This window comes from Staurois parvus, unplaced genomic scaffold, assembly GCF_062004578.1.
Source record: "Staurois parvus isolate SC_StPar_1 unplaced genomic scaffold, SC_StPar_1.0 ptg000612l, whole genome shotgun sequence".
Taxonomy (NCBI): Eukaryota; Metazoa; Chordata; class Amphibia; order Anura; family Ranidae; genus Staurois; species Staurois parvus.
Genome location: NW_028318408.1, coordinates 1,549,468 through 1,570,586, shown reverse-complemented (window position 1 = coordinate 1,570,586; position 21,119 = coordinate 1,549,468).

The window sequence follows — 21,119 nt, the reverse complement described above, 5'->3', positions numbered from 1 at the left end:
GCGGGGTCCGGGGAGAGCGGATATAGAGAATGCAGGGTCCGGGGAGAGCGGATATAGAGAATGCGGGGTCTGGGGAGAGCAGATATAGTGAATGCGCGGTCCGGGGAGAGCGGATATAGTGAATGCGGGGTCTGGGAAGACTGGATATAGTGAATGCGGGGTCCGGGGAGAGCGGATATAGTGAACGCGGGGTCCGGGGAGAGCGGATATAGTGAATGCAGGGTCCGGGGAGAGCGGATATAGTGAATGCGGGGTCTGGGGAGACTGGATATAGTGAATGCGGGGTCCGGGGAGAGCGGATATAGAGAATGCGGGGTCCGGGGAGAGCGGATATAGAGAATGCGGGGTCCGGGGAGAGCGGATATAGAGAATGCCGGGTCCGGGGAGACTGGATATAGTGAATGCGGGGTCCAGGGAGACAGGATATAGTGAATGCGGGGTCTGGGGAGAGCGGTTATAGAGAATGCGGGGTCCGGGGAGAGCGGATATAGAGAATGCGGGGTCCGGGGAGACTGGATATAGTGAATGCGGGGTCCAGGGAGACAGGATATAGTGAATGCGGGGTCCGGGGAGAGCGGATATAGAGAATGCGGGGTCCGGGGAGAGCGGATATAGAGAATGCGGGGTCCGGGGAGAGCGGATACAGTGAATGTGTAAGCCGTGTACCGGGGGGGGGCTCCCCAGGATACAGTGAAGTCACGAACGCGGAAAGCAACCCCAACACCAGCTTTTGCCACAACAGAATTTTACTTAGATGTGGCAAATAAACACAACCACAAATGCTGGGAACATACAATAAATTTACATACACCCAGCCCAAAGGCTGAGACCCTTGTGCTGCACAGCATGGCGCCTCCTGATGGATGAAGGTAGAAAGTGAAGTAATTTACCTACTGGGGGGCACAACTAAGCTGCCACACCTTCCCTGTTATTACCCTACAGAGCAGGAATCAGTGTATGGGGGTACGGTATGGGCTAGCCTGCGGTGCTGCACAACAGCTTACAATCTTACACAAATCTACAGTATTCCCCCCCCCATAACTGGTCCTGTAGCACGTGCCTGAGTATTCCTTCTGAGCAAAACGCCAGTCTGGGGTGGGTTTGTGGGATGTTATCAGCTCTCCAATGTGAAATGTCACTTTAAGTTGTGGAGTCCTTCCAATAATCAGTAAAAACATTTGTGGCCTGACACAGAGACCCTAACTAACTAACTATAGGCCTGGACTCAGTCTATAGGGACCAACACTGACATGAGGTGCGTACACGATCTTACCAACCCGAGTCTGCTTTGCATCCGCCGGTGACTCTGAACAGAACAGCCGTCTCTCCAACAAGCTTGTGATATTGCAGTGTATGCTGCGTTGTTCCTCTACTCCCATCAGCATTACTGGCAGCAATCTTCCTTTCTCTGAACAGGATCAGGGTCCTGGACACGATCAGCTTCACTCAGCTTCAGCTTTGGCCACGGAGGGAAGCTGCCACACCTGGATGTCATCAGATTCTCAGCTCACACGGCCCCCCCATTCAGCATCGTCCAGAAACATGGCTGCAGTGTCCTCTTCCTGTTCCCTCAACTCTCTGTGTGAAAACTCCACCTCTTATTGAATATAGAAATATCTATGCAGTCTGATGCTGTGTTAGAAAAACAGTGACATCTTGTGGCTAAACCGCAGAATGTCAGTCAAAACATTAATTTACTTCCACACAAACAGTATTCAAACAATGAGAGCGGTTTCCCCATCTAACAAATGCGGGGTCTGGGGAGACTTGATATAGTGAATGCGGGGTCCGGGGAGACTGGATATAGTGAATGCGGGGTCCGGGGAGACTGGATATAGTGAATGCGGGGTCCGGGGAGAGCAGATATAGTGAATGCGGGGTCCGGGGAGAACGGATATAGTGAATGTGGGGTCCGGGGATAGCGGATATAGTGAATGCGGGGTCCGGGGAGAGCGGATATAGTGAATGCGGGGTCCGGGAGAGCGGATATAGTGAATGCGGGTTGCGGGGAGAGCGGACATAGTGAATGCGGGGTCCGGGGAGAGCGGATATAGTGAATGCGGGGTCCGGGGAGAGCGGATATAGTGAATGCGGGGTCCGGGGAGAGCGGATATAGGGAATGCGGGGTCCGGTGAGAGCGGATATAGTGAATGCGGGGTCCGGGGAGAGCGGATATAGTGAATGCGGGGTCCGGGGAGAGCGGATATAGTGAATGCGGGGTCCGGTGAGAGCGGATATAGTGAATGCAGGGTCCGGGGAGAGCGGATATAGTGAATGCGGGGTCCTGGGAGAGCGGATATAGTGAATGCGGGGTCCGGGGAGAGCGGATATAGAGAATGCGGGGTCCGGGGAGAGCGGATATAGTGAATGCGGGGTCCGGGGAGAGCGGATATAGTGAATGCGGGGTCCGGGGAGAGCGGATATAGTGAATGCGGGGTCCGGGGAGAGCGGATATAGTGAATGCGGGGTCCGGGGAGAGCGGATATAGTGAATGCGGGGTCCGGGGAGAGCGGATATAGTGAATGCGGGGTCCGGGGAGAGCGGATATAGTGAATGCGGGGTCCGGGGAGAGCGGATATAGTGAATGCGGGGTCCGGGGAGAGCGGATATAGTGAATGCGGGGTCCGGGGAGAGCGGATATAGTGAATGCGGGGTCCGGGGAGAGCGGATATAGTGAATGCGGGGTCCTGGGAGAGCGGATATAGTGAATGCGGGGTCCGGGGAGACTGGATATAGTGAATGCGGGGTTTTGAAATGATTTATCTTTGTCTCCTTTTTTTACATCACAGAAACCTAACATTTTAAGAGGGGTGTATAGACTTTTTATACCCACTGAATGTGGGTACAGTGTTTGGGTGTTCTCAATTTTCAGACAAAAAAAAAATGATGATTTTGACATATAGGAGAGAAATGTCAGAATTGGCCCGGTAGGGAAGTGGTAAATGGACACCAATGGGACAACCTGGAGAAGCTGGACAACCTGGAGACGCTGGACAACCTGGAGAGGCTGGACAACCTGGAGACGCTGGACAACCTGGAGAGGCTGGACAACCTGGAGAGGCTGGAGATGGAATCATCAACAAATATTTATGGACGGCTATAAAACATGGAAATGAAAGCTGCACCTACAGTCTGTAAAAACCAAAATGTATGCAAAAATGATATTATTATCACCCTTTAGGAGACCTATACATAGAGATTATTGTCACGGTTGCGCAAGAGGCGGGGCATTTGTGATGACGCAGTATACAGGTAAGCTCTGTATATACAGATATCCCTCAGTCTCCTGTCATTGTCACCTCTGACTGTCAGGTGTCACTATGCTGAGCTCTGCCTGCCTCCTCACTCTGCTGTGCCTCCAGCTGGCACCACCAATACAAGGTACCCCCCCCCTCCTCCACACCGATAATTGGAAGGCTTTCGGGGTGTCTGTTCTGTATGGCTTTGGGGATCATTGATACAGGGGATATTTCTAGGGTGCATGCGGGGTCATGTGATGTGTATGGTATGTGTGGGGTCATTTGGTGGGTGCTGTGGATGATGGGGTCCTCTGATAGGTAATGTAGGTGGTTGGGTCATGTGATGGGTATTCTGTTTAATGGATCATGTTATGGATACTATTAGTGAAGGGGGCATATTATGGGTGCTGCGGGTGATGGGAGCAAGTTAGGGATGCTGTGGTTAATGGGGCACCCCTGTATGCCCCAGATCTATAGGAGGTCCCCCCTGTATGAACCCAGATCTATAGGACACCTATCTTGTATGTACTCAGTTCTATAGAATTCCTTTTTTGTATAGGTTCAGATCTTTGGGAGACTTCTGTAAAGACTCAGATCTATAGGAGGCCTCTCTGGTATAAACTTAGAGCTATAGGAGGACCTCCTGTTTGGATCCAGATCTATAGGAGGCCCCCCTGTGTGGATCCAGATCTATAGGAGGCCTCCCTGTTTGGATCCAGATCTATAGGAGGCCCCCCCTGTGTGGATCCAGATCTATAGGAGGCCCCCCTGTGTGGATCCAGATCTATAGGAGACCCCCATGTGTGGACTCAGATCATTAGCAGTACTCACCTGAATAGGTTCAGATGTATTTTTCAGAGATATAAGAGGTTTCCTCTGTACAGACTCATATCTATAGGAAGTCCCCCCTTTATGGACTTAGATCTACAGAAGATCTCTCCTGTATAGACATAGATTTATAGGAGGACTCCCCTGTAGGAACTAAAATCTATAGAAGGCCTCTCCTGTATGGATTCAGATCTATATTTAATATAATTATAAACAATATGGGGTGTGAGATTATAAATCCCATTCCAGTCTCTGCAGATGACACCAAGCTGTGCCGGGAATAACGTCCTTACAGGATGTCTCCAACTTACAAGCCGACCTCAATGCTCTGTGTAATTGGGGGACTATGGGGCCAATGAGGGCTAATGGTGATAAATTTAAGGCTCTGCACTTGGGGGCTAAGAATATGCATGCATCATACATACTAGGGGGGTACAACAGGGGGGGGGTCAATGGTTTAGAAGGATCTCGGGGGGTTAATGGTGGAGAAGGATCTGGGGGGATCAGTGGTGGAGAAGAATCTGGGGGGGGGTCAATGGTGGAGAAGGATCTGGGGGGATCAGTGGTGGAGAAGGATCTGGGGGGGTCAGTGGTGGAGAAGGATCTGGGGGTGTCAATGGTGGAGAAGGATCTGGGGGGGTCAGTGGTGGAGAAGGATCTGCGGGGGGTCAGTGGTGGAGCAGGATCTGTAGTGAGTTCAATGGTGGAGAAGGATCTGGGAGGGTCAATGGTGGAGAAGGATCAGGGGGGAGTCAATGGTGGAGAAGGATCTGGGGGGTCAATGGTGGAGAAGGATCTGGGGGGGTCCATGGTGGAGAAGGATCTGGGGGGGGGCAATGGTGGAAAAGGATCTGGGGGGAGTCAATGGTGGAGAAGGATCTGGGGTTCTGGTAGATCACAAGCTTAATAATGGCAGCAATGCCAAGCTGCGGGTTCTAAAGCGAGCAAAATCCTCTCTTGTATTAGGAGAGGTATAGACTCCAGAGAGAGAGACATCCCCCCTCCCCCCCCCCCCCCCCCCCCGGGTACAAATCATTAGTAAGACCTCATCTGGAATATGCAGTTCAGTTTTGGGCTCCAATTCACAAAAATAACATTGGGGAACTGGAGAAAGTACAGAGAAGGGAAACTACACTGATAAGAGGCATGGAGGAGATCAGCTATGAGGAAAGATTACAGGAACTGAATGTATTCTCTACTGAGAAGAGGAGATCTCCATGTATAATACATAAGGGGGGGATATGATCTCCATGTATAATACATAAGGGGGGATATGATCTCCATGTATAATACATAAGGGGGGATATGATCTCCATGTATAATATATAAGGGGGGATATGATCTCCATGTATAATACATAAGGGGGGATATGATCTCCATGTATAATACATAAGGGGGATATGATCACCATGTATAATACATAAGGGGGGGATATGATCTCCATGTATAATATATAAGGGGGGATATGATCACCATGTATAATACATAAGGGGGATATGATCTCCATGTATAATACATAAGGGGGGATATGATCTCCATGTATAATATATAAGGGGGGATATGATCTCCATGTATAATACATAAGGGGGGATATGATCTCCATGTATAATACATAAGGGGGGATATGATCTCCATGTATAATACATAAGGGGATATGATCTCCATGTATAATACATAAGGGGGGATATGATCTCCATGTATAATACATAAGGGGGATATGATCTCCATGTATAATACATAAGGGGGGATATGATCTCCATGTATAATACATAAGGGGGGATATGATCACCATGTATAATACATAAGGGGGGATATGATCTCCATGTATAATACATAAGGGGGGGGGGGGATATGATCTCCATGTATAATACATAAGGGGGGATATGATCTCCATGTATAATACATAAGGGGGGGGGGATATGATCTCCATGTATAATACATAAGGGGGGATATGATCTCCATGTATAATACATAAGGGGGGATATGATCTCCATGTATAATACATAAAGGGATGATATGATCTCCATGTATAATACATAAGGGGGGGGGGATATGATCTCCATGTATAATACATAAGGGGGGGGGGATATGATCTCCATGTATAATACATAAGGGGGGATATGATCTCCATGTATAATACATAAGGGGGGATATGATCTCCATGTATAATACATAAGGGGGGATATGATCTCCATGTATAATACATAAAGGGATGATATGATCTCCATGTATAATACATAAGGGGGGGGGGGGATATGATCTCCATGTATAATACATAAGGGGGGATATGATCTCCATGTATAATACATAAGGGGGGAAATGATCTCCATGTATAATACATAAGGGGGGATATGATCTCCATGTATAATACATAAGGGGGGGGGGGATATGATCTCCATGTATCTATAGTATAGCCTTCCCTGTTTTGACTCTAATCTATAGTCCTTTGTATGATTTCTGCTGTATAGAGCCATATCTATGGAAGACCTCTCCAGTATAGACTTAGATCTATAGGAGGGCCCTCCTGTAAGGATTCATATCTACAGTATAGGAGGCCTCTTCTGTACAGATCCAGATCTATAGAAGCCCCCCGTGTGGACTCAGATCTATAGTAGTCATCCCCCGTATGGACTCAACTCTATACGAGATCTCCCCTGTTTGGACTCAGATCAATAGGAGGCCTTTCCTGTATGAATTCAGATCAATAGATTTCTTCTGTATAGACCTAGATCCATAGAAGACTTGCTCTGTATGGATGCAGATCCATGAAGGCCTCCATTGTATGGATGTAGATGTATAGGAGGCCTCCCCTGTATGGACTAATATGTGTAGAAGGCCTCTCACAGACAGATATATATAGAATGTCTTTCCTGTACATGCTTCTAGACTCAGATCTATCACATCCTCCCTGTATAGACATCTATGGAATGTTTCTCCTGTATAGACAAATCTATAGAACTCCTCACATATAGACACAAATCTATAGAACTCCTCACATATAGACACAAATCTATAGAACTCCTCACATATAGACACGAATCTATAGCACACCTCCTGTATGAACACGGATCTGTAGGTTATATATTCTATATATCCATAGATGTATCTCTCCCGTACTGCATACGGTCTTCTTGCTGTATACCCATTGAGGTGTCCTCTGCCCCTCCCCCCCATAGCACAATGTACATAGGATGATGATGATGATGATGATTGGAGTCTCTGTGTTTTCTCTCCTCTCTGCTTTCCATAATGATGTGTACACACTATACCGAGCAGGCTGCAGATTTACATGAAGTCCTGTTACTGGAGATAATGAGAAGATTTATTACAGAGCCCGGTCCATTCCCACAATCCACCAATCATGGCTCATCATTCATGACCAATACGGAATATGACAAACCGATACCAAGACATAGAAAATGGAAACAATGTAACAACCCGCATCATCACTGACAGTACGGCTCCGCGCTGTATAGACGATATCCTCATCCCAACCAGTACAATAAAACGTTATAGACGGAGCTTCATACTATAAACTGTCCTTCCTACTCAGCACCGGCCCATCGCTGGGAGCTCCAGAGATCAGGGAGAGAGGAAACTAGCGCTGGGCCCATAAGGATATCCTACTGGTATTGCTGATTTATCTGATCCCCTTCCTGCATGACCCGCCATCCTTTTTAACCACCTTAACCCCTTAATGACCAGCCAATGTTTTGCTATTCAGCACTGCGCTATTTTAACTGGCGTTTGCACAGACATGCATTGCTTTACCCAAAATACATTTATATACACTCACCAGCCATTTTATTGGGTCCACCTTGCTAGTCCCAGGTTGGACCCCCTTTTGCCTTCCGAACTGGCTTCATTCTTCAACAAGGTGTTGGAAACATTCCTCAGAGATTTTGGTTCATATGATATCATCACGTAGTTGATGCAGATTTGTCGGCTGCACATCCATAATGCGAATCTCCCATTCCACCACATCCCAAAGGTGCTCTATTGGATAGAGATCTGTTGACTGTGGAGGCCATTAGAGTCCAGTGACCTCATTGTCATGTTGTAGATGATTGGAGCTTTGTGACATGGAGCATTATCCTGCTGGAAGGGCCATCAGAAGATGGGGACACTGGAGTGATAGAGGGATGGACATGGTCAGCAACAATACTCAGGTAGGCCGTGGTGTTTAAACAATGCTCAATTGGTACTAAGGGGCCAAAAGTGTGCCAAGAAAATTTCCCCCACACCATGACACCACCACCACCAGCCTGAACTATTGATACAAGGCAGGATGGATCCACCACACCATAACACCACCACCACCAGCCTGAACCGATGATACAAGGCAGGATGGATCCACCACACCATAACACCACTACCACCAGCCTGAACCGTTGATACAAGGCAGGATGGATCCATGCTTTCATGTTATTTACACCAAATTCTGACCCTAGCATCTGAATGTCGCAGCTGAACTCCAGACTCATCAGACCAGGCCAGGCAACGTTTTTTCCTATCTTCTATTGTCCAGTGTTGGTGATCCTGTGCAAATTGTAGCCTCCGTTTCCAGTTCTTAGCTGACAGGAGTGGCACCTGGTGTGGTCTTCTGCTGCTGTAGTCAACCTGCTGAAAGGGGAGTTATGTGACAGGAGTCACTTTGGGTGGGGGGGCCATGGAACCCAGCTCACTTTGGAGGGGTGGGGAGACCCCTGTTTCAGCTCCCCATATCCCTCTTATGTGTAAATCACCCTGTGCCTGTTAGGGGTACAGGGTGATCTGTCCTGATATTGGGATGGGGGGTTGTTGATTGATGTTATGTGGCTGCATCCCATTGTTCTATTGTGTGTCTGGCTTGGGAGCAAACTATTATGGGATGTATGTGTTTATGTGTATTGGCTTGGTGGGGGGGGGGGGGTGTGTTCAGTAATTCTCCCTCCTGATAGGACTGTCTGCTGGTGTGTCTCTTACTAAATGTAGATTGCCCCGCCCTGTGTCATTATGTAGAGAGGGGGGGTTGTTCCCTGAGTGTATATATCTTGTATCTGTGTTAAAATAAACTAGTCTACCTCCTGGTTTACTTCAAGACCGGTGTCATCTAGACTTGTATGCTCAGCTGTGGTGTCTGTTTTCGGTGTTCGGACAGGGAAGCGGTACTCTAACGGAAGTATCCAAGTGCAGTATGGGGTCGGTTCCGCTACATTGGTGGCAAGCGGTGGGATTGTGCTTCCTGGCTGTGAACTCATCCAAACCACCGCCGGGATTCAAGATCAGGAAAGTAGACATCGGTCACCCCAGTGGAGATATGGACCTGGCATCAGAGTTCCCGGGTCTGCTGCGGATCGTTCTTGCAGAATACCCCAGGACTGCTAAAATATGTTCAGCAGCATGCCCAAGAATCGGCAGTGGAAATTCCAGAGATTGCCGTCCCCAAACCTGAAGTGCTGACAAAAGGGCAGAGCTCTGCTAGCCTCTGCCTAGCACTGGTAACATCTTCTGGTTTCCACTGATAGGAGATGATGAACCCCTATCCCCAGACACCAGTTCCAGAGACTTGGGATTTGATTGACTTTTCTGCTGAGGATGAACCAGCCAGCACATCTCCAGCAGAAGAGCTGGCGTCAGGACATGGCGTTGTTAACCTCTGCCCACAACAATCAGCACCGCAGAAGCTACAGGAAGAGGATGCAATCGGCACCTCACAATGGCAGCTTGAGCTGATGCCCGTGGATGGGACTTCGGTCTCCACTGACACAACCCTAGAAGAGGGTCTGGCATTGGGACAGGAGGATGTCATCCTTACTTTGCAAACACTGGGAGATGCCCATCAAGTCAAAGTGGATGAGACTACAGTCACCATCTGGATACCCCAGGGATGCTGGGCAGTCAGTCCAGATCCCCAACAGCATGATGGAGTTGGCCCAGCCACCCTGTCTTCTCTCCAGTGACTGAGAGGACTTCAGAGAGAAGGACCAGTTTGTACTTCTCTCCAGTGGCGGGTATGTTCTGTGAGAGAGGCAGAGGTTGGCTGGGTGAGTATTGCTATGTTTGGGACAATTTGCTTGGAGTACTGTGTGGGTGCTGGCATTGGGGGACTGGAAGTACAGACTAACTTCGGAGTCAACCCATCAGGGGTCTCCTCCTGTGTTAGTCCCCTGCCGAAAGGGGAAAGTCACTTTGGGTGGGGGGCCCATGGAACACAGCTCACTTTGTAGAGGTGGGGAGACCCCTGTCTCAGCTGCCCATAACCCTATTATGTGTAAGTCACCCTGTGCCTGTTAGGGGTATAGGTTGATCTGTCCTAATATTGTGTAGACATGTCTAGGAGATAGGTGGGGTGGGGGGTTGTGGATTGTTTGGTGTTGTGTGGCTGCATCCCATTGTTCTATTGTTTATCTTACTTGGGAGTAAACTATTATGGGATTTATGTGTTTATGTGTATTAGCTAAGTGGGGGGTTGTCTCCAGCTGCCCTCCCACCTGATGGGACTGTCTGCTGGAGTAAAGTTTGAATACCTGTGTGTCTATTGTTACTAAATGTAGATTGCCCCGCCCTGTGACGTTATGCAGGGAGGGGTATTGTCCCCCTGAGTGTATATATCTTGTATCTATATTAATAAAAGAATGGTGTAGCGCTATATAACTAAATGTGCAAATATCACAGAAAATAAATAATCACAGAATACAGTATAAATAATCAATAATAAATACATATAAGTGATAGATCTTCAAAAGGGTCTAGAAATAAGTGTCTCCAGTAGTGTTAATAATAGTGGTATGAAGTGCATATGATTCGCAGGTCCCAAACAAGGGCCTTCATAAAGTGAAAAAAAAAAACAATCCCAATTGGGAAATATTACCCCAAACAATAAGTGACATGAACAGTGAATCCCAAATGCGGGATATATATTCATATATGTGCTAAAATGCAATAACATAAATAATCAAAAATATCACAGAAAAACATTCAAATCGATAAATATAAATCAGTGTCCAATCAAATTGTAAAAAATGCAAATAATGCAAAAAAGTGCTTCAGCCTTCAAACAGGTGCTTCAGTGCCAGTACAAATGATAAATAGATATCCTTAGATGGCAGGCATGCCCCCTCACCTCCTGAATGCGACCCAAAAGGGTCAACACGCCTTATGGATCACTCTGGATCCTATGCAGAAAATCTCTCCAGACCCCACAGGCTCCTCTGGTTCCACAGACCCTCACTGGTAGCTTGCTTACAGCGTGGATCCTTCTTCCATAAACGGGTAAAACGTAGTGCAGCCAATAGATATGCACCACACTAAGGCCATGAAAGGACAAAGAACAAATCCCCCATAGTGCAACACGGTTTATTTAGCGTAACCATGTAAAAACGCCAAGTAAAACACTCACATTTAGAATGATAAAAATCAGGCTGTCACAACACAGAGTATGGGTGTATTTGGGAAACCTTTTTTTATATTTTGAATAGGTTCATGTAAGCGTATCATTTATATTCTGTGATCATTTATATTCTGTGATTATTTATATTCTGTGATTATTTATATTCTGTGATATTTGCACATTTAGTTATATAGTGCTACACCATTCTTTTATTATTATTTTTGCATTTGTCCACATATAGGTATTGGATAGGGTGTCAGCTGCTTATTTTTATTATTTATTTAGGTTCCTATTAGCGCAGGGGGATTATTATATTACAGTTGCAAGAAAAAGTATGTGAACCCCTTGGGATTACGTGGAGTTTTGCAGGAATTGGGCATAAAATGTGCTCTGAACGTCATCTCAGTCACAACAATAGAAGAACACAGTCTGCTGAACATAATACTACACAAACATTAGATGTTGCCATGGTTTATTTGCACATAACATGTAAACATTCACAGTGCAGGGAGGAAAAAGTATGTGAACCTTTGGACTTAATAACTGGTTGACCCTCCTTTGGCAGCAATAACCTCAACCAAACGTTTCCTGTAGTTGCAGATCAGACCTGCACAACGATCTGGAGTCATTTTGGACCACTCCTCTTCACAAAACTGTTTCAGTGTAGCAATATTCTTGGGATGTCTGGTGTGAATCGCTCTCTTAAGGTCATGCCACAGCATTTCAATGGGGTTGAGATCAGGACTCTGACTGGGCCACTCCAGAAGGCGTATTCTGTGCTGTTGCAGCCATTGTTTTGTTGAATGACTTGTCTGCTTTGGGTCATTGTCCTGTTCCATCACCCATCCTCTGCGGAGCTTCAGTTGGCGGACAGATGGTCGTACGTTTTCCTGCAAAATGTCTTGATAAACTCTGGAATTCATTTTCCCATCAATGACAACAATCCGTCCAGCCCTGAGGCAGCAAAGCAGCCCCAAACCATGATGCTCCCTCCGCCATGTTTCACAGTGGGGATGAGGTTTTGATGTTGGTGTGCTGTGCCTTTTTTTCTCCACACATAGTGTTGTGTGTTCTTCCCAAACAACTCAATCTTGGTTTCATCTGTCCACAGTATATTCTGCCAGTAGTGCTGTGGAACATCCAGGTGCTCTTTTGCAAACTTCAAACGTGCTGCAATATTCTTTTTGGACAGCAATGGCTTCCTCCGTGGTGTCCTCCCATGTACTCCATTCTTGTTTAATGTTTTCCTTATTGTAGATGTGTCAACAAAAATGTTAGCATGTGCCAGAGATTTCTGTAGGTCTTTAGCTGACACTCTGGGATTCTTCTTTACCTCATGCAGCATTCTGCGCTGTGCTCTTGCAGTCATTTTTACAGGACGACCACGCCTAGGGAGAGTAGCAACAGTGCTAAACTTTCTCCATTTGTAGACAGTCTGTCTTACCGTGGACACATGAACATCAAGGCTCAAGGAGATACTTTTGTAACCCTTTCCAGCTTCATGCAAGTCAACAATTCTTGATCGTAGGTCTTCTGAGAGCTCTTTTCTGCGAGGCATGGTTCACATCAGACAGTCCTTCTTGAAACCAGTAAACGCAAAACAGATGTGTGTTTTTTAAGGGCAGGACAGCTGTCAGCAACACATCCAATATCATCACACTGATTGGAGTCAAGGTTGGCTCACTCCTGGCTCCAATTAGCTCTGGGAGAAGTCATTAAGCTAGGGCCTCACATACTTTTTCCTCCCTGCACTGTGAATGTTTACATGTTATGTGCAATTAAACCATGGCAACATCTAATGTTTGTGTAGTATTATGTTCAGCAGACTGTGTTCTTCTATTGTTGTGACTTCGATAACGTTCAGAGCACATTTTATGCCAAATTCATGCAAAACTCCACGTAATCCCAAGGGGTTCACATACTTTTTCTTGCAACTGTATATCTTGTATCTGTGTTCAAATAAACTAGTCTACTTTCTGGCTTACTTCAAATCTGTGGTGTCTGTGGTCGGTGTTCGGACGGGGAAGCGGTAGTCTAACGGAAGTACTCAGCGCAGGCTGGGATGGTTCCATTACAGGGGTACTGGAAGTACAGACCAACTTCGGAGTCAACCCGTTTGGGGGTTTCCTACTGTGTCAGTTCCCTGCCGAAAGGAGAGATATGTAACGTGACTGACATTGGGTGGGGGGCCCATGGAACACAGCTCACTTTGGGTGCGGGGCCCATGGAACAAAGCTCACTTTGGAGAGGTGGGGAGACCCCTGTCTCAGCTCCCCATATCCCTCTTATGTGTAATTCACCCTGTGCCTGTTAGGGGTACAGGGTGATCTGTCCTAATATTGGGGTGGGGGGTTGTTGATAGTTTGGTGTTATGTGGTTGCATCCCATTGTTCTATTGTGTGTCTTGCTTGGGAGCAAACTATTATAGGATGTATGTGTTTATGTTTATTGGCTTGGTGGGGGGGTGTCTTCAGCAATCCTCCCTCCTGATGGGACTGTCTGTTGGTGTGTCTCTTACTAAATGTAAATTGCCCCGCCCTGTGTCAGTATGCAGGGAGGGGGGATTGTCCTCTTGAGTGTATATATCTTGTATCTGTGTTAAAATAAACTAGTCTACCTCCTGGTTTACTTCAAGACCGGTGTTGTCTAGTCTTGTATGGTTAGTTTGATGTTATGTGGTTACATCCCATTGCTCTATTGTGTGTCTGGCTTGGGAGCAAACTATTATGGGATGCATGTATTTATGTGTATTGGCTTGGTGGGGGGTGTCTCCAGCAGCCCTCCCTCCTGATGGGACTGTCTGTTGGTGTGTCTCTTGTTATTAAATGTAGATTGCCTCACCCTGTGCCATTATGCGGGGAGGGGGGATTGTCCCCTGAGTGTATATATCTTGTATCTTTGTTAAAATAAACTAGTCTACCTCCTGGTTTACTTCAAGACTGGTGTTGTCTACTCTTGTATGGTCGGCTGTGGTGTCTGTGGTCGGTGTTCGGATGGGGAAGGATTATTCTTGTTCAAACATTTTATTGGTATTACATAGGAAGATAGACATTAACAGTAGGCATTGAACATCATATTAACAACAAGATACAGAGGGAAAAATTATGTACAGTGTCAATGCCCTAGTATATAGAGGGAGAGCAAGGGTCAAGAAATTAGAGCAGCACAACTTATAATGTCGGATGGGTAGAGATTATTAACAAAGGTTTTAAACATATCACAATGAGAAAGATCAGTGGGGGTAATGACTCTCCCATGCCACATGAGGGGTTAGGGGCAGACAGAGGAGGACCAAGGAAGGGAAGGGGGTGGGGAGGGGGTGACGGGGATGACTTCATGGTTGTCAGGGAAGAATATAGTAATTTGTAATTTGAGGGGAGTGACGTCATCACGCACGCACGCTAACCGGAAGTGTCGCCGCGGCCATTTTGTCGGTTGGAAACAATCGTTTTTTCAACCAGAGATTGAAATGTGCAGTACAGAGAGCTGGATAACGTGTTTTTACATGTAAGTGTGGAATAAAATTTATATCTTTTTATGTAATCTGCCTGATTGAGCCTTCTCTTTGTCCATATGAGGAATACCCCGGGATAAGAGTGATGGAGAAATGCCTTTCCTATCTAACAGTATATGCCTGAATATATCATAAGAGGGTAATGGTATTTAGCATCTACTTTGGCTGGAGTATTAAGGATATTGGTACCTAGTATCACTATTCACCTGAGATTGGAGTGATCACGATTTCTCACGTTCATTTTGATTTATTGATTTTTCACTTTTTTTGATGTGATTTGAGTTTTGCACAGTGTGAAGCATATATATATGTCTATGTCTGAGGATATTACACTATGATATTTTTCTTTTACTTTGAGGATAACAAGGCATTTTTGGGGAATCGTTTTGCTTCACTGAACACATAAAGAACTTTTTTTGGAATTTTTGGACATTTATTTATCTATTATATATCTTTTTGGAGATTGGGACACTTATTATTATTATTATTTTTTGGAGATTTGGACACTTATATATATTTTTATTTTACTTATGTTGTTTTATTATTTTGATTGCTATATTTGATGATTTTGGATTATATATTGGAGGGGGGTTTACTATTATTTTAGTTTAGATTTGATCATCACCTTTTGGAATATGTGGGTTTATTGAATTTTTGAGATAGATTGGGCGTATTGGGAAGTTCATCACAAAAAGTACAAATAATAGTTTATTCACTTCCTAGGGAGGAAGTAGTGTTTTGTGGCTGTATAGGAGCTTTTTGAGTAATTTGCACGTTTGGTTGGTAGTGGTGCCAGATTTGTGCTAAAAATGTATAGTTGGCATATTAGGGAAGAAGAAGTGAATCATCAAAATTTTGCGGGAGAAAACATTCTACCCAAGGATTCCAAACATTCAGGAACTTAGGGATTGTATCAAGGATTGTGGCTTCCACCTTTGCGTGTATCATGGCTTGTGTTACCCTAGTCTTTATAGCGGCAATGCTTAGAGTGGGGGATTTCCAGGATTTTGCTATAACCTGTTTGGCTGCTGTGGTTGCTTGCAGGATGAGTTTGAATTGTGATGTATTTACACCAGGGGAGCGTAGATTAAGAAGAGCTGTTATCGAGGTGGGTTGGAGTGGGTTTGCACAAAGTTTGGATATCATAGTAAAGACGTAAGCCCAAAAGGTTTGGGCTATTGGACAGTCCCACCATATATGATAATGTGTTCCCGGGTCTGCACAGCCTCTAAAACAGTTAGGGGAGTAGTTAGGGGTGTATTTTGTGATTCTCGCTGGAACCAGGTACTAACGAGTTAAGACTTTGTAATTGGTTTCCAAGGCTACAATATTCTGTGAAGATGACTTTGTGTTGGCCCAGATGTGGTCCCAGTCAGTTGGACATATTTGTCTGTTTAGGTCTGTTTCCCACCTACGGGTGTACGAAGGAGGGGGCGCCGAGGCCGAAGTTGTAAGAAGGGAATATAGGCATGAAATGAGGATCTTTATAACAGGCCCATTCAAAGGGAGACATGGTGTTAGTTTGGTTAGAAGTTATAGTGTAGGGGCCGTAAAAGTGCTGTAATTGTAAATGTCTGAATATTTCAGATGCTGGGAGGCTATGTGTCTCTTGTAATGAGGCGAAGGATTTGAATTTGTTCCTTTGTAGGAAATTATGGGTACAGAGTAGGTTTGCCGAGGTCCATAGTTTGAATGAGATTGGTGATGACCATGCTGGGGGGAAAGCTGGGTTTTTGAGATACAAAAGTAAGGGGTTATGTAATGATTGGAGAAGGTAGCGAGTCTTCAGTTTGTCCCACAATGATAAAAAGTGAGAGGCTATGGGATTTGTTATTGAGCAGCGGTCAGTCGGTCTTAACCAAAGTAAATTAGCTGTGGACAGGGGGTCACATTCTATGGAATCAAGAACAACCCATTGAGGAATTTCATAGGTCGCGTAGTATTTGGTTAACTGTGCCAAATGTGCCGCCTGGAAATATTTACTGACACCGGGAAGACCAAGGTCGCCGCTGAGCTTGGATCGGTGGAGGGTAGAACGGGGGATACGGGGGAGGACAGAGCCCCATACATAAGAGAAAATGCGATGCTGTAATATGCGAAGATAGTGGGGAGGTACTTGGATTGGGAGCACTCTGAATAGGTATAAGATTTTTGGAAGAATAGACATCTTTATGACAGCTATTCTGCCTAGCCATGCGAGTGGTAAGGAGGACCATTTAGTCATAAGAGCGGTTAGATTGGCCAGCATAGGCATATAGTTGGCTGCATAGAGATCTGAAATGCTGGGGGTCAGCTTGATTCCCAAGAATGGGATGTGATGCTTTGACCAAGAAAATGGGAGGATCTGTTTCAGGTGGGTCAACTCTTTAGGAGGGAGAGAAATATTAAGTGCCATGGATTTCTGGGAATTAACTACTAGGCCAGAAAGTGAGCCAAACCTCTCGTGAAGCCGGAGGAGGGAGGGAGAGGAAGTCAAGGGAGAAGTGAGAAAAAGTAGAACATCATCTGCAAAATAGGCACAATTTGTGGTGGGAGCCACCCAATTCCAGTTCCCGGACATCCGGATTAGCTCTAATTAGGAGGGCTAGTGGTTCTATGGCCAAGGCAAAGAGTAAGGGGGACAGAGGGCAGCCCTGTCGTGTGCCACTGGAGATTGGGAAATGGGCAGACCTGTGTCCAAGGTATCTAACTCTGGCTGAGGGCTCTCGATATAGTGAGAAGATCCAAGTTAAAAAGTGAGGGCCAAAGCCCCAGCGGCGCAGAATGTAGTGCCAGATATGGCCATGATAGCATATCAAATGCCTTCCGGATGTCCAAGGACAGGAAACAGGCAGGGATGTTAAGAGATTTAGCAATATGTGCCAAAAGGGTTGCACGTCTAATGTTATCCCGGGCTTGACGAGTTGGAATAAAGCCCACTTGGTCATTATGGATTAGGGAACCTATGCACAGGTTAAGGTGTGTGGAGAGGATTTTGGCTAGTAGTTTGATGTCAATGTTGAGGAGAGAGATCGGCCTGTAGTTGGACCACTGTGTGTGAGTTGGGTTTTGGGATCACTGAGATGTTGGCTTGGACTGTTTCTAGGTTAAAGGTATGACCCGACAGTATGGCGTTAAAAGCATTAGTAAGGATGGGCGCTAAAAGATGGGCTAATTTTTTATAGTATGTGGCCGAAAAACCATCAGGTCCTGGGCGCTTACGGGGCTTAAAATTTTTAATAGCGCTTAAGGTTTCGGCTGGGGTGACGGGTTGTTCTAACGTTGCTCGGTGGTGTTCAGAGAGTGCCGGGAAGGAGATGGAGGCCAGGAGGGCGTCAGCCTGGGTGGGGTCAAAGGGCGTGAAATGAGAGTAAAGTCATGAAAGATGTTTGTGAAAAATGTGCAGGATGCGTTCCAGATTACTCGTGAGGGTGCCGGAGGAGGTGCGTAATCGAATAGGTCTAGTAATCTGATCAAGCCTACGAAGCGAAAGAGCAAGGAGGGTATTGGGTTTATTTGCTTTTGTATAATATTTGTGTCTCGATCTGCAAAGTGAAAGCTCCGCCTGGTCTGTGAGAAAAAGATCAAGAGCTAATCGAGCTCGCTCTAGAGCTTCACGGTTGGCCGGAGTGGAAGTCGCTTGGAAGGCTTGATGGGATTTATTGTAGGCTCGTTCGAGAGAGATATAATGCTGCCTTCTCGTTTTGTTTAAAAAGGACGCTTTGCTAATACAGAACCCTCGTAGAACTGGTTTATGTGCTTCCCAGATGAGGAGAGGTGAAATTTCAGGTGTTTGGTTTAGAGATAAGTAGTCTTTAAGAGCGGCTTTGATTTCTGCGCAATGGGTTGGGTTTGCTAATAAGTTATCATTAATGATCCAAGTGGGATCAGTAGGTGGCGGAGCTAGTGAGGCCATGGATGTAAACACGGCGATATGGTCTAACCAGGGGATTGGGAGAATTTCAGAGGCCTGAAGCCGAGAGGAGGAACTGACAGTTATGAGTATGTGATCTATCCTGGAGAACGTCTTGTGGGGGTGAGAGTAGAAGGTGTATTGGCGATTAGTTGGGTTAAATTCCCTCCAGGTGTCTATCATGGAATGGCACTGCTTGAAGAGTTTGCTTAGAGGTAGGGAGGGGGGAAGGCTGAGGGGATTTGTCAAGGAAGGGATATAAAGTGCAGTTTGAGTCTCCGCAAACAAACAGAGTTCCTCGCTTGTGATGGTCTATTACCGAAAACAGGTGGAAAAGGAATGGTAAGGGACCTAGATTCGGAGCATAATACGTAGAAATGGTGACATCTACATCCAGGAGTTGTCCTATTAGCAGAAGATAGCGACCCTCCGGGTCTTTAATTTCTTTGCATAGTGTGAAGGGTGTTGTGCGATGGAAGGCAATTTGTACCCCTCTGCATTTGGTTGTTGCTGAGGCCGTGTAGACCTGTGTGTAACGTGGGGCCAAAAAATTTGGGTGTAGAATTGGGAGTATAGTGTGTTTCTTGCAGGCAGACTACATGGGCTTTAAGGGATGCAAAAGAGTGGAAGGCTTTGTTGCGTTTCTGTGGCGTGCTGAGGCCCTGAACATTTAGAATGAGGATATTTAGCAGGCCCATAGGGAGAGTGTGTGGTGTATTGCATAATAAAGAGTTTCCTGTTGGAAAAGGATCTGGCAGTAACTATAGGAGATAGTCTGATTGAATAAGAGGTTGGGTGAGGTCATGGAGTCATATGAAGGGGGGATATAATTAAGGGGAGGTAACCGGGAAAGGGAGTGAGGGGCCATTCTAGGTCTAAGAAGTGGAGCCCTAGGGCACCCAAAAACGGGGTGGACCGTGAAGCAATAACAGCCCAGGTGCTTCTAAAAAGACAAAAAAAGCACAGGGGCTAATGGGGAGTGCACAGGTACGCGGGCCATGGGGATGACAGCAATTAAAAAAATGCACAATAAAATGATCCCGGCAAAGTGTAGGTGAATGCATACCGAAACAAATCAAGGGGTCCCGAGCCCGGGTGGTGCCGGTTATGAGGGCGAACCAATATGAGTGGAGGTGAGTGGTATCCTACGCCACCAGAGCTGAGGCCCACACATATAGCCTAAGAAACAACCTAGGTGGGATAATGTCAAGAGTGGTATTTACGGTTCAACAAGTTCTCAAAAATAAAGGATAGACAAAAGATAAAATAGTCCTCAACAAGTGGGGTAAACCAAAACAAAGGGGTTATCTAAAAATACATGTCAGAGTAGGGGAGAAGGAAAGGGGGATGCCAAACAAGCCCGGTGGGGTCTGCATAGGGATACAGGGTGATTCCATCAAAGCGTAAGGCAGGGAAAGTAGGCACCATAGGCGGTGACTGGCAAAATGGCACGTTGCCTGGTAAGCGTGGTAAAGTAGGGGTTGAAGGACGCGGTTCAATCCATGGTGTCCTGTGGGGATGGACCTGGTGATGAGAAACGCCCTCGTTTGTTGATGCTGAGCTGGCCATCGGTGGAGCGTGAGGGATAGGATTTTCGCGGTGAGCAGGACGTGGATCTCCATTTGAAACTCGCTGACGGTGCTGGAGAATGTAGGTAAAGGTTCCGCAGGGTGTCCAGAAGGTCATCAGGGGTTTTGCAGGTGTAATCTCGAGATTGATAGCGGAAGCGTATGGCGAAAGGAAAGCTCCATTTATATGGAATCACATGGTGCTGGAGCGCTTGCAGATGGGGTTTCATGGCTCTGCATTTGGCGATGGTTGTAGGGCAGAGGTCTTGAAATAGCTGATACATGTGACCTTGAAATTGTAGTGATTCTGCATTGCGAGCTGCTTACAGGAGTTGCTCTTTTGTGTGAAAAAACTGTAGCTTGGCTATGATGTCACGCGGTGGGCCATCAGGGAGCTGTGGGGCTAGTGCTCTGTGCACCCTATCCATTTCTAGTCATTCGATTGGGATTTCTGGAGCGAGTTCCTGGAATAACGCCGTAAGAGTTGATTGGACATCGACGATCGACTCTGGCAGGCCACGAATTCGTAGGTTTGAACGCCTTGCCCGATTTTCAAAGTCCTCTAGGCGTGTTAGCATTTTCGTCACGTAAGAGGTCAAGGTCATTGGCATGTGTCTGAATTGAGGCGTCAAGATTGTCTACTCTCTGTTCAAGGTCGGCTGTACGCTGTCCTAATTCGCGGATTTCTCTGGACAACGTAGCGGTG